Genomic DNA, 14,235 nt, shown 5'->3' on the forward strand with positions numbered 1-14,235 from the left:
TATTCCAAATTTGGGATGTGTTTCGTTAGCCAGCCTAAGGACCACATAATAATATACGTATTCTGTTTAACAAGTTTACATTTTTCATTGGCTAAACTCTATTTAGAATAAGTAGTTGTTTCTGCCAGTCTTCTTGTTTCTCCTTTCCCATCTGCCATTTCTGTTATTAAAAATAAGTGAAACTAGATAAAGCTATCATTTGTGCTTACTGCAGCTCTTCTCCTCATTCTGGAAATGCTGTGTTAAACTTCTAATTTTCCTTTGGCTTGCTTTATTTTAATAATACACTGAGAATTCTAAGTTCTTATGGCAAATACTATTTTTCCCATGATGAGTCATCAGGTGGGTGTTATTCAAACCAGCACATCAATGTACAAAAGTTACCAAATAGAAGTATATTCTTAAACATTTAATAAGATTTTTTTTGAAGACCTGTTGAATGGGGGCCTTTCCAAGAGTCTCTGTAGGACTCAATAAATATACTCAAAGAGAGAATACATGGTGGAAGTGAGAACTTGACCTGTGATTCTTTAAGATGTGGTACACTTAGCATCTAAAGGATATAGAGATCTTTAAACAGCAACCACCACAGACTAAGAAGATGTGGCTTGAGACCAGGGCAGAGGCATAGCTAGGCTTTAGGAGCCCCAAAGTTGTACAATTTTATACATAATTGCTAGACTCCTTCTAGGGTGTTGGAAAAGGTCCAATAAAAGTGAGAGGGCTTAGTGGAAGTTTCATTAGTTTCACTGTGAATATTAGGTGGGCAAAAGTAGGTGAAGGGGATGGTAATTGTGCCAAACCTATATAAATTAATATCCCAAATTATGATTCCTAGATTTTAAATAGTCCCATCACCTCATGCTCAAAATTAAAACTGTCACAGGGCAGACAGCAGAAGCAAGAAGAACTACAATCCTGCAGCCTGTGAAACAAAAAGCACATTCACAAAAAGATAGACAAGATGAAAAGGCAGAGGGCTATGTACCAGATGAAGGAACAAGATAAAACCCCAGAAAAACAACTAAATGAAGTGGAGATAGGCAACCTTCTGGGAAAAAAAAAATCAGAATAATGATAATGAAGATGATCCAGGACCTCAGAAAAGAATGGACGCAAAGATCGAGAAGATGAAAGAAATGTTTAACAAAAACCTAGAAGAATTAAAGAACAAACAAACAGAGATGAACAATACAATAACTGAAATGAAAAATACACTAGAAGGAATCAATAGCAGAATAACTGAGTCAGAAGAACGGATAAGTGACCTGAAAGACAGAATGGTGGAATTCACGGCTGCAGAACAGAATAAAGAGAAAGGAATGAAAAGACATGACGACAGCCTAAGAGACCTCTGGGACAACATTAAACGCAACAACATTCGCATTATAGGGGTTCCAGAAGGAGAAGAGAGAGTGAAAGGACCAGAGAAAGTATTTGAAGAGATTATGGTCGAAAACTTCCCTAACATGAGAAAGGAAATAGCCACCCAAGTCCAGGAAGTGCAGAGAGTCCCATACAGAATAAACCCAAGGAGAAACACGCTGAGACACATAGTCATCAAATTGGCAAAAATTAAAGACAAAGAAAAATTATTGAAAGCAGCAAGGGAAAAATGACAAATAACATACAAGGGAACTCCCATAATGTTAACAGCTGATTTCTCAGGAGAAACTCTAAAAGCCAGAAGGGAGTGGCATGATATACATAAAGTGATGAAAGGGAAGAACCTACAACCAAGATTACTCTACCCGGCAAGGATCTCATTCAGATTCGATGGAGAAGTCAAAAGCTTTACAGACAAGCAAAAGCTAAGAGAATTCAGCACCACCAAACCAGCTCTACAACAAATGCTAAAGGAACTTCTCCAAGTGGGAAACACAAGAGAAGAAAAGGACCTACAAAAACAAACCCAAAACAATTAAAATGGTCATAGGAGCATGCATATTGATAATTACCTTAAACGTGAATGGATTAAATGCTCCAACCAAAAGACACAGGCTTGCTGAATGGAAACAAAAGCAAGACCCATATATATGCTGTCTACAAGAGACCCACTTCAGACCTAGGGACACATTCAGACTGAAAGTGAAGGGATGGAAAAAGATATTCCATGCAAATGAAAATCAAAACAAAGCTAGAGTAGCAATACTCATATCAGATAAAATAGACTTTAAAATAAAGAATGTTACAAGAGACAAGGAAGGACACTACATAATGATCAAGGGATCAATCCAAGAAGAAGATATAACAATTATAAATATATATGCACCCAACATAGGAGCACCACAATACATAAGGCAACTGCTAACAGCTATAAAAGAGGAAATCAACAGTAACACGATAATAGTGGGGGACCTTAATACCTCACTTGCACCAATGGACAGATCATCCAAACAGAAAATTAACTAGGAAATGGAAGCTTTAAATGAAACAATAGACCAGATAGATTTAATCGATATTTATAGGACATTCCATCCAAAATAGCAGATTACACTTTCTTCTCAAATGCGCATGGAACATTCTCCAGGGAAGATCACATCTTGGGTCACAAATCAAGCCTCAGTAAATTTAAGAAACTTGAAATCATATCAAGCATCTTTTCTGACCACAATGCTATGGGATTAGAAATGAATTACAGGGAAAAAAATGTAAGAAACACAAACACATGGAGGCTAAACAGTACATTACTAAATGACCAAGAAATCACTGAAGAAATCAAAGAGGAAATCAAAAAATACTTAGAGGCAAATGACAATGAAAACACAATGATCCAAAACCTATGGGATGCAGCAAAAGCAGTTCTAAGAGCGAAGTTTATAGCTATACAAGCCTACCTCAAGAAACAAGAAAAATCTCAAGTAAACAATTTAGCTTTACACCTAAAGGAACTAGAGAAAGAAGAACAAACAAAACCCAGAGTTAGCAGAAGGAAAGAAATCATAAAGATCAGAGCAGAAATAGATGAAATAGAAACAAAGAAAATAATAGCAAAGATCAATAAAACTAAAAACTGGTTCTTTGAGAAGATAAACAAAATTGATAAACCATTAGCCAGACTCATCAAGAAAAAGAGGGAGAGGACTCAAATCAATAAAATTAGAAATGAAAAAGGAGAAGTTACAACAGACACCGCAGAAATACAAAACATCCTAAGAGACTCCTACAAGCAGCTCTATGCCAATAAAATGGACAACCTGGAAGAAATGGACAAATTCTTAGAAAGGTATAACATTCTAAGACTGAACAAGGAAGAAATAGAAAATATGAACAGATCAATCACAAGTAATGAAACCGAAAGTGTGATTAAAAATCTTCCAACAAGCAAAAGTTCAGGACCAAATGGCTTCACAGGTGAATTCTATCAAACATTTAGAGAAGAGCTAACACCCAACCTTCTCCAACTCTTCCAAAAAATTGTAGAGGAAGGAACACTCCGAAACTCATTCTATGAGTCCACCATCACCCTGATACCAAAACCAGACAAAGATACTACAAAAAAAGAAAATTACAGACCAATATCACTGATGAATATAGATGCAAAAATCCTCAAAAAAATACTAGGAAACAGAATACAACAGCACATTGAAAGAATCATATACCATGATCAAGTGGGATTTATCCCAGGGATGCAAGGATTCTTCAATATATGCAAATCAACCAATGTGATACATCATATTAACAAATTGAAGAATAAAAACGATATGATCATCTCAATAGATGCAGAAAAAGCTTTTGACAAAATTCAACACCCATTTATGATAAAACTCTCCAAAAAGTGGGCATAGGGGGAACCTACCTCAGCATAGTAAAGGTCATATATGACAAACCCACAACAAACATCATTCTCAATGGTGAAAAACTGAAAGCATTTCCTCTAAGATCAGGAAAAAGACAAGGATGTCCACTCTCACCACTATTATTCAACATATTTTTGGAAGTCCTAGCCACGGCAATCAGAGAAGAAAAAGAAATAAATGGAATACAAATTGGAAAAGAAGAAGTAAAACTGTCACTGTTTGCAGATGACATGATACTATACATAGGGAATCCTAAACATGCCACCAGATAACTACCAGAGCTAATCAATGAATTTGGTAAAGTTGCAGGATACAAAATTAATGCACAGAAATCTCTTGCATTCCTATACACTAATGATGAACAATCTGAAAGAGAAATTAAGGAAACAGTCCCATTTACCATTGCAACAAAAAGAATAAAATACCTAGGAATAAACCTTCCTAGGGAGACAAAAGACCTGTATGCAGAAAACTATAAGACACTGTTGAAAGAAATTAAAGATGATACCAACAGATGGAGAGATATACCATGTTCTTGGATTGGAAGAATCAATATTGTAAAAATTACTATGCTACCCAAAGAAATCTACAGATTCAATGCAATCCCTATCAAATTAGCAATGGCTTTTTTTACGGAACTAGAACCAAAAATCTTAAAATTTGTATGGAGACACAAAAGACTCCGAATAGCCAAAGCAGTCTTGAGGGAAAAAAATGGAGCTGGAAGAATCAGACTCCCTGACTTCAGACTATACTACAAAGCTACAGTAATCAAGACAATATGGTACTGGCACAAAGAGAGAAATATAGATCAATGGAACAGATTAGAAAGTCCAGGGATAAACCCATGCACCTACGGTCAACTAATCTATGACAAAGGAGGCAAGGATATACAATGGAGAAAAGATATTCTCTTCAAGAAGTAGTGCTGGGAAAACTGGACAGCTAGATGTAAAAGAATGAAATTAGAACACTCCCTAACACAATACACAGAATGAAACTCAAAATGGGTTAGAGACCTAAATGTAAGACTGGACACTATAAAACTCTTAGAGGAAAACATAGGAAGAACACTCTTTGACATAAGTCACAGCAAGAATTTTTTGATCCACCTCCTAGAGTAGTGGAAAAATAAGCAAATGGGACCTAATGAAACTTCAAATCTTTTGCAAAGCAAAGGAAACTACAAAGAAGACGAAAAGACAACACTCAGAATGGGAAAAAATATTTGCAAATGAATCAACAAAGGATTAATCTCCAAAATATATAAACAGCTCATGCAGTTCAATATTAAAAAAACAAGCAACCCACTCCAAAAATGGGCAGAAGACCTAAATAGACATTTCTCCAAAGAGGACCTACAGATGGCCAAGAGGCACATGAAAAGCTGCTCAACATCACTAATTATTTGAGAAATGCAAATCAAAACTACAATGAGGTATCACCTCACACCAGTTTAGAATGGGCATCTTCAGGAAATCTACAAACAACAAATGCTGGAGAGGGTATTGAGAAAAGGGAACCCTCTTGCACTGTTGGTGGGAATGTAAATTGATACAGCCACTGTGGAGAACAGTATGGAGGTTCCTTAAAAAACTAAAACTAGAATTACCATATGACCCTGGAATCCCACTACTGGGCATATACCCAGAGAAAACCATAATTCAAAAAGACACATGCACCCCATTGTTCATTGATGCGCTATTTACAATAGCCAGGTCATGGAAGCAAACTAAATGCCCATCAAGAGGTGAATGAAAAGAAGATGAGGTATATATATAGAATGGAATATTACTCAACCATAAAAAGGAACGAAATTGGGTCATTTTTAGAGACGTGGATGAATCTAGAGACTATCATACAGAGTGAAGTAAGTTCGAAAGAGAAAAACAAATATCGTATATTAACGCATGTATGTGGAACCTAGAAAAATGGTACAGATGAACCGGTTTGCAGGGCAGAAATAGAGACACAGATGTAGAGAACAAACGTATGGACACCAAGCGGGGAAAGCAGCGGTGGGTGGTGGTGGTGGTGTGATGAATTGGGAGATTGGGATTGACATGTATACACTGATGTGTATAAAATTGATGACTAATGAGAACCTGCTGTATAAATAATAAATAAAATAAAATTCAAAACAAAATTAAAACTGTCTAAACCTTGGTAAAGATTAAAATTTTGGATCGCAACATTTTCATATATTCACTAGGACTCAAGCCTCTGAATGCAGTACAATGATTTCATATATGTATGTATGTATGCATTTATTCATATATACATACATACCAACAGTGCTAACATTAGCACTTAGTAGTTTCAAGGCACTGTCAAAGACCCTACCAAATTATTTCATCTAATTCTCTCAGCAATAGGTGAAGAAACATGATTTAAAAAAATTTTTATTGTTGAGACATTAAGACAAACAATTTAGGTAATTTGCCTATTGTCACCAATGATTCAATAGTAAACACTGTCTGTCTAATGTCATAATCTATGGCCATCCCTTCTCTGGCCCAAAAGGCAATACTGTTTCTGTAGTATAGAGTGAATAAAGAAACTAAAATCAGACCTTGATAGACATTCCTAGTTGTGTGGAAAGCTCAAAACATGTGTAATAGTAGTGAACATTTTAAGACTTTTAGAACAAAATCGAATCCATTAACAGCTGTCTATTTACCAATGTATCTTAAGAGATACCCCACCCCACCCCAAACTGGGATGTAACCTTGGAAACCAAGGGCTATGGATTTAAACAAGTGAGATGATAAACTATCAAATATTCCCTAAGAGATAATTCTTAGGTAGAAAGTAGATCATTTGTCAGACTGAACAATTCATACGTGGAATTTAAGTGAATTCTCGCAGACTGGGTTGTAAGATCAGCTTCACTAACAGTTCATTTTCAAGGACTTTCAGAAGTGTTTAGAGTCCATCTAGGCCCAAGTACTTGAAACTGGGTCTTCACGGGGTTCATCCACTGATCATCATGCCCATAGCAGAAGCACCAGGGAGATACAGTACTGGTTAGATCCAACCTAGAATCCTGCACACTGCCACAGGGGCAGACCAGGTAGAGGACTGAGGGCTCTATGTATATGCAAACAAGGAAGCAATGGGCACAAAAAAATAGTGAAAAAGATCTCCTTTCTCTCCCAGAATAGACCCAGACATTTCCCAAAGACCCCTTGGTGTTCTAGTTTACCAGAGAATAGAGGTGTCTTGGGGAGAAAAGGTGTGTATGTAGGGACTAGAACAAGGTTCAGACATACTGTTATTCTAGGAACATGTTATTCTAGGAAAATATGTGCCCAAATGAGTTAAAATCTGGGCATTAAACATTTTTTATCAGAATGGTATTTTTTAAAATAAAAATTTAAGTACTTTTCATCTATCGGATTATGGTGTAGTCAGAATAAATATGTTCTCAGTATTATTTCTGTAATTTGTACATAGCTTTTACATAAAGCACATTGTAGAGCATTTCTTTGTTTCTTTGTTTTAACTCTCACTGGAATTCCTTGAGGGCAGTGATCACAATTCCTTCTTATTTATAGCCCTTATGTGCTTCACACATAAACGTTCAGTGTGTACTTGTTGAGTTGCAGATAAGAAACTGAGGCATAGTGAGATTTAAGTAACTTATTTGGGACAGAAAATTAGAACGTTTTGAACAAAGCTTATGACCTCTTGGCCTGGGCTCTTGTAATAACCTGCAGAAAGAGCTGGGTGTCCTCTGAGGGTAGTCTGATATCATTGAGAAGTGCTAAAGTTCTCTGAGGCATCTAGCATTATCAAATGTGGAAAAACTATGTGTAGTATTCTATATAATTTAGTTTTGCTGCAAAACTTTATGTATGCTTAATCTATAGTTGGTTTTGTATCATTTGAGTGGATTTGTTCATTGGCTTTTATTCTTCCTGGATTACTCCATTTTATTAAATGCATTTTCCAGGCTCTGATCCCTTCCAATCTGCCCCCAATTCATTAATGGCAATGTGGCACAGTATATATGCCCCATCTGCAGGCCCATTTTTGTCGACCTAATGGAGTGGCTCATTAGAACTGTTGATTTTCCTTAATACTCACAACTGAATCTGATGAAGGCAAGTAATGCTAAATTGTCCATTTCCCCACGCTGAGTCAATAGTGCTGCTGCCATATGACAGGCTCTGGGCTCATAACTCTATCATAGTGCTTTCCAAGTCATATTATAATATGTCTGAATATAAAAGCTATGATTCCTCCACTGAAATATAAAGCTTCTTGAGGTAAAAGACCAAGTCCTGTTTACCTTATTATTCCTAAGCCCTAGCCTAATGCCCAGCCCATAATATGTATTCAATACATGTTTGTTGAGAAAAATTAATATTTTACTATTTTGTTCATTTGCATGGTGTCATTCAGTACAAAAGCCTCCTGTAATCTTATGAATGATTTTATTTGTAAAAGAACTTGTGATATTTTTTTCCGTTCTGGGTATGTCACTCAGTGTGCCTGTCTATACCCTCAAGCCTAAATTTTGTAAAGCATATATTTCCCAGTATAAAATGTCACCGTAAATAAACTTTAATCACAGCACACCTCAACTCTGCTTTTATCTCCCTTTCCAGCCTCCCATTCAGATAAATCAGAATACCATGAGAGGGCATAGGGAGATGTTATATTGGGATCAGAAATATTGCCTGGCAGGAGCAGGCCCAAGGAAGTACTCCATAAACTAATATCATTCCTGGTCAATTAGTTCAGTCTACTGGAGCCTCTTCTCTAATGGAGTAAATTTCCATAAGAGATCTACAAGACTCTCAAGAATTTTATATGAGCAGAAACTATACCAGCTTGGACTAAAAGGAACAGAGAGAAGACAAAATGAAAGAGGCTCCCAAAATTCTAAGGCAAGAAAGAAGCTGATACTCAGCTGCCTCCACATGCTACCTTTCATGATAAAAGAAGGATAATTCTGGGACTGGGCCTTGGGTTCAGATTGTGAAGCCTGGAGCCACTGAGGATTATTCCCAGGCTTTAAAACCTAATGGAACTTGCCTGGTTGTTTTTCTAAATTCCTTAGAGCCAGTGACTCCTTGTTTCTTTCCATTTTCTCTCTTTTTGAATGACAGAACCTATTACTGTTTTCCTATGCAGGTCCCACCATTGCATTTTGGGAGCAGATAACTTGTTTTGTAGTTTCACGCGTTCACAGATAGAATTTTTTACCAAAGATGGATCATACCCACAACTCACACATAAGTAATTTTGATGATTTAGGTGATTAGATGATGAACTTTTGAGCTGATGAGACCCGGATGAAATTTTGGACTTGAGTTGATGCTGAAATGGGTTGCGACTTTTGGAGACCTTGAGATGGGATAATGTATTTTACATCTGTAATGAACGTGAATCTTTGTGGACAAGAGGGCAGACTATGGTAGACAGAATGATGCTCCGCCTCAAAGGTGTCCATGTTCTCATTCCCAGAACCTATGAATATGTTACTTTATATGGCAAAAGGAAATTGTAAATGTAATTAAGTTAAGGAAATCTTGAAATGGGAGATTATTCTGGATTATTCAGTGGGTCCTTATAAGAGGGAGGCAGGAAGGTCAGAATCAGAGTGATAAAGCATGAGAAAGTCTCAATTAGCCATTGTTGCTTTGAAGGTAGAAGGTGGTTATTAACCAAGGGATGTGGGTGGCGGCTAGAAGCTGGAAAAGACACATTGTCCTCTAGGACCTTGAGAAGGAACATAATCCCAACAACACCTTGATTTTAGCCTTTAAGACCCAGTTTCAGACTTCAGACCTCCAGAACTGTAAGATGATAAACTTGTATTGTTTTAAGCCACCAATTTTTGGGTAATTTGTTATAGGAGCAATAGAAAACTAATATAGGTAGAAACCAGCAGTGGGAGAAAGAACCCTAGAACCTTGTTTTCCAGATTTCTGAACGAACAAGAGAAATGAGAGTGACGGGCAAAGAATAACACACTCATCATGAGACAGTGGTACATTTGTTTTAACTTTTGTTTAATGAAACGTGGTGATGTCAATAGCCATGAGGAATGCTGGACATGATCTGAAGTATAGTAGTTAAGACTGTGAACTTTGGAGTAAGATAGTGCTGACTGTCAATTCCAGCTTAGCCACACTTTTTTCCTTTTGGTAGCCTAAGTTTGCTCATTTGGAAAATGGGGATTTGAATCTCTACTTTATAACATCAATGTGTGGATTAACTGAGAAAATTATGCAAATAATTTACCATATGCCTGGCTCGTAGAAAGCCCTATTTGAATCATCCTTTTAATTTAATCATTCAACAAGTTTACTTAGTGTGTATTATGTCCTAGGCACTGTTTTATACATGCTGAGGATAAAGCAGTGTTCAAAGATATAAAAATCCCTGCCTTTGTGTCACTTACATTTTATTGGAAGGGTTATGTATCTAACTAGATAATAAAGTAAAAATATTTTGTATAACACATAGGAGTAAGTGCTCAGGAGAAACATAGAGAAAGGGAAATTGATGGTAGCTAGAAGCATGATTATTTGCAAATGGCAATAACCCAGTACTAAAGGAAAAGCAGATGATGCAGGAGAAAGAAGGCAGTAGTGTCTTTGTTTTAGGTGGGAGGAGTGGGATCCACTGCACAAGTCTTAGGTAGCTGACACATACAGATCACCTGCAGTTAGGAGATAAGGTAAAGTCTATGGAACAGAAGCAGGTGGGAAGGAGTATGTGGTCTGAGAATGTGTGCAAGTTCTCTTCTGATGCCTTCTAGTTTCTAGGTGAATAGGTAGGTATGGCATCAGCTGAGAGTAAGAACTGGAGGGAAATGTTCAGTGTTGGGAGAATGAGCCAGAAGAAGGAAAGAATCATCCAGGAAAAAAAAATGGAATGTACCTAGACTAGATAAAGAAAGGAGGGGGCTTCCCTGGTGGCACAGTGGTTGAGAGTCCGCCTGCCGATGCAAGGGACACGGGTTCGTGCCCCGGTCCGGGAAGATCCCACGTGCCGCGGAGCGGCTGGGCCCGTGAGCCATGGCTGCTGAGCCTGCACATCCGGAGCCTGTGCTCCGCAACGGGAGAGGCCACAACAGTGAGAGGCCCACGTACCGCAAAAAAAACAAAAAAGAAAGAAAGGAGAATTGGTCAGGTAGCATAATTAGGCCCATTCTGTCATGAATTTAAAGGAGATTGATCAACTTGATTCTTGTTTTTCTCTATCCATTTTTTTGCAGCACAGATGGATGCATGGAGTTAGCAGATATAAAGAATTACCCAAGGCTATACTTTAGCCAATGTAATTCAACAAAGGGAGAGATTGGTAAGAGAATTTGAGATGTATGTAAAAGAGTGATTATAATGACTGACCTTAAAAGTTAAGCTGAGCACAGAGGGAAATGAAGACATGAGGGGGATAAAACATACTGAAAATGTGATAGGATCAGTGTATTATTGTCCTGGTGAGGTCAAAGGATTGTTGGAAGTGAAGCACTAGAAAGACCAAATCGAAACGTAGGAGGAGACACCTGGGGAGAGTTATGTTTGCATTTTAAATGCAGTTATTGATCATGACAGTCAAGAGTGTGACTCTGGCAGTGAGTAGCTGGGATGGGGGCAAATGACAAGATTATTGGAGAAGAGGTCCACGAGCTGGCCGTAACATTGGATAGATCATGCAATGGGTATTTAAAGAAGATGGAATTTGAGTCTTACTTAGAAAGTGTTTATCCATAATGGTATAGTTTTTTGTTTTATTTGTTTGTTTTTAGTAAAGGCATTCAACACTGTAGAGCAAAATGGCTTGCCTTTGACCCACTTCATTTATAATTATTCCAGCCAAAAACCAAAACAGAGTTTTATATATGTATACCTTATGTTGTGGGAATGACTGCTGGATGAATACCATTAATAATAGAAGCGTCACCCCTGAATTCAAAAGCTCTTTCCAAACAATTGGGTGCCCAGAGCTTTGCACAATGCCAGGAAATAAATATTTATTCAAGGAATATGTGCTACTTTAATAAAAGTGTATATGACATACCTACAGTCAAAACGTTAGCTAAATTTATCTAATGTTAACCACATCTTCAGAAAGTCATCTCTAGTACATTAATTTAACATAAATAATTTGCATAATATAATGCACAGACTTAATTTCTCCCTGTTACTTGCATTTCGAGCAGCCAGGCTGGTTAATAATGTATTAGCTAGCTAGTGTAGCCATTAGCCAGTTGTATAATTTAAAATCATTTCTATAATTAGACATACTACATTTCAGCAAGTATAAATCACTGATATTTAATTGAATAAATGTTTCCCTTACCTTGAATAAATATGATGGCTAATCGTTCTTCTTAAAATATGTCTGAAATCACCTGCTTTAAACCATACAATGTCTTTTAAATATGTTAAATCTTATGAAAATGAAATTATGCAAAACTTTGGAAGGATAAAAAATATTGAATAATAAAGGAGGCAATCTCATACAGCCTATTATCTTGTATTTTTGAGTGGAATTTACCAAACAGCGAATACAAACATTTTTAATAAGGTGTTACAGTTTAAGGAGAAATTCCATCTGCAAAAAAAGCACACAAAGTTTGGAACAGAAAAGAAATGAAGCCTCTGCTGCTTCCAGCTCCTTGCGGATGCCCTCTAAGCAGACTTTCCTGGAGAAAAAGCCTGGTCCTGTAGGCTTTTAAGTATGTCATCCGTAGACACTCCTTGGCGGACTATGTCATTTAAGAAAATAAACAGTCCCAAGCACTTCTTACTATTTGATAAATTATTTTCTCTGCCTCCCTTCCCCAAGTCATTCAATGACTCTCAAAATCTACCTCCTGTGGGACTTCCCTGGTGGCACAGTGGTTAAGAATCCGCCTGCCAATGCAGGGGACACGGGTTTGAGCCGTGGTCTGGGAAGATCCCACATGCCGCAGAGCAACGGAGCCCGTGTGCCACAACTACTGAGCCCACATGCCACAACTACTGAAGCCTGTGCGCCTAGAGCCTGTGCTCCGCAACAAGAGAAGCCACCACAATGAGAAGCCCATGCACCGCAACGAAGAGTAACCCCCGCTCGTGGCAACTAGAGAAAGCCTGCACTCAGCAGCGAAGACCCAATGCAGCCAAAAATTAATGAGTTAATTAAATTAAAAAATAATAAAAATAAAAATCTGCCTCCTGTCCTGCCCTCTCACTACGGGAAGCAATATGTGTGCTTCCACTTTATAAGGAGTTGTTCAACGTGTAAACACATTGTGATGTTTCACATCTGCTGGTCAAGTGCCACTTACTGCCCCTCCCTAAATGTGAGCAGGTCTACCTTTTTTATTATTTCAGTCAGTAACTGAGTTCTCCACACCAAAATCCACTTCTTTGCTGAATACTGAGACATATGTAATGATGATGGGATGGCGGCAGAAGGATGAGGAGGAATGTTTGAAGCAAGCAAAAAGAGAGAGAGGTGAAGAAATGGGAATGCCTGTTTCTGCTGTTACAACAATTATTCCTTCCTTTCAGTGACTGTGGTAACACAGAGGTGCCCTGGTCCTGGTGGCAACCCTCATTTGTGACACACTGATGGCACGCAGCATATCTTCCCTCCGTGGTCCTATGGGCACAACACCAGATTGCCATGCATACTGATTTTTCTCTCATCCCATGGAGACATCACAGCTGCCCCCTCAGAGCGTAGGTTGGAGGCGAAACCTCACTCTCAAGCAGGACAAATGTATGCTCACAACACTGCTCTTGGAACAACTCCATGCTGCTCTCTTTTCCATTTGCTCCTTCTAGAGTTGAGAAAATGAAAGCAAGGACCTCAGAGGACCTTAGACAGGTCTGAAGAATAAAAAATAAAAGAGCTGGGTTAGAGCCAGCTCAATGATTTCTCTGTACTTTGCACTCTCCTCTTGAAACTGTGGGCTGTGGAAGATGCTGAGAAAGAGAAAACTGAGTGTGGCCTTCAGGTTCAAAGGAAGCAGGTGCATCTGAATTTAAGTGGTAAATCACTGTGGTCTTCATGAGATGATTAAACTATTCCAAACTGGATGCTTACATAGTTAGTGTTGTAACAGGTCAGGCCTGGACTTGTGGTTACACACTTGGCACACATGTGATCTGGTGTCTCTGCTCACAACTGGCTGCACACTGTGATTTCTCTGTCTGATTTTGAAGATCGGTACAGATTGGGCAAATGTTTTAGCATTTCCAGGGCTACTAAGTTACAGTTATGCTTGGACCTTAAACCACAGATCAAATACGTAAAATTATTGTTTGGGTAGTTTTGTTTTTTGTTTTTTGGCTGCGTTGTATCTTCGTTGCTGCGCGCAGGCTTTCTCTAGTTGCGGCGAGTGGAGGTTACTCTTCATTGAGAGGTGCAGGCTTCTCATTGCAGTGGCTTCTCTTGTTGCAGAGCATGGGCTGTAGGCACG

The 14,235-nt window shown here is 38.1% G+C and overlaps 1 protein-coding gene across 4 annotated transcripts in view; it reads left to right on the forward strand.

The window, feature by feature from the left end:
- Positions 1-14,235, forward strand: part of GABRB1 (gamma-aminobutyric acid type A receptor subunit beta1) — a 324,119-nt gene that overhangs the window by 110,088 nt on the left and 199,796 nt on the right. Inside the window, exon 1 of one of the 4 annotated variants that reach the window (XM_079919129.1) lies at positions 11,049-11,120. The exons of the other annotated variants lie outside the window; for them this stretch is intronic. The gene's annotated coding sequence lies outside the window, so the exon portion shown is untranslated. Of the gene's footprint in view, positions 1-11,048; positions 11,121-14,235 lie in introns of those variants that run through there. 4 annotated transcript variants of the gene reach the window in all.

Source organism: Stenella coeruleoalba (genome assembly GCF_951394435.1).
Source record: "Stenella coeruleoalba genome assembly, chromosome: 4".
NCBI lineage: Eukaryota > Metazoa > Chordata > Mammalia > Artiodactyla > Delphinidae > Stenella > Stenella coeruleoalba.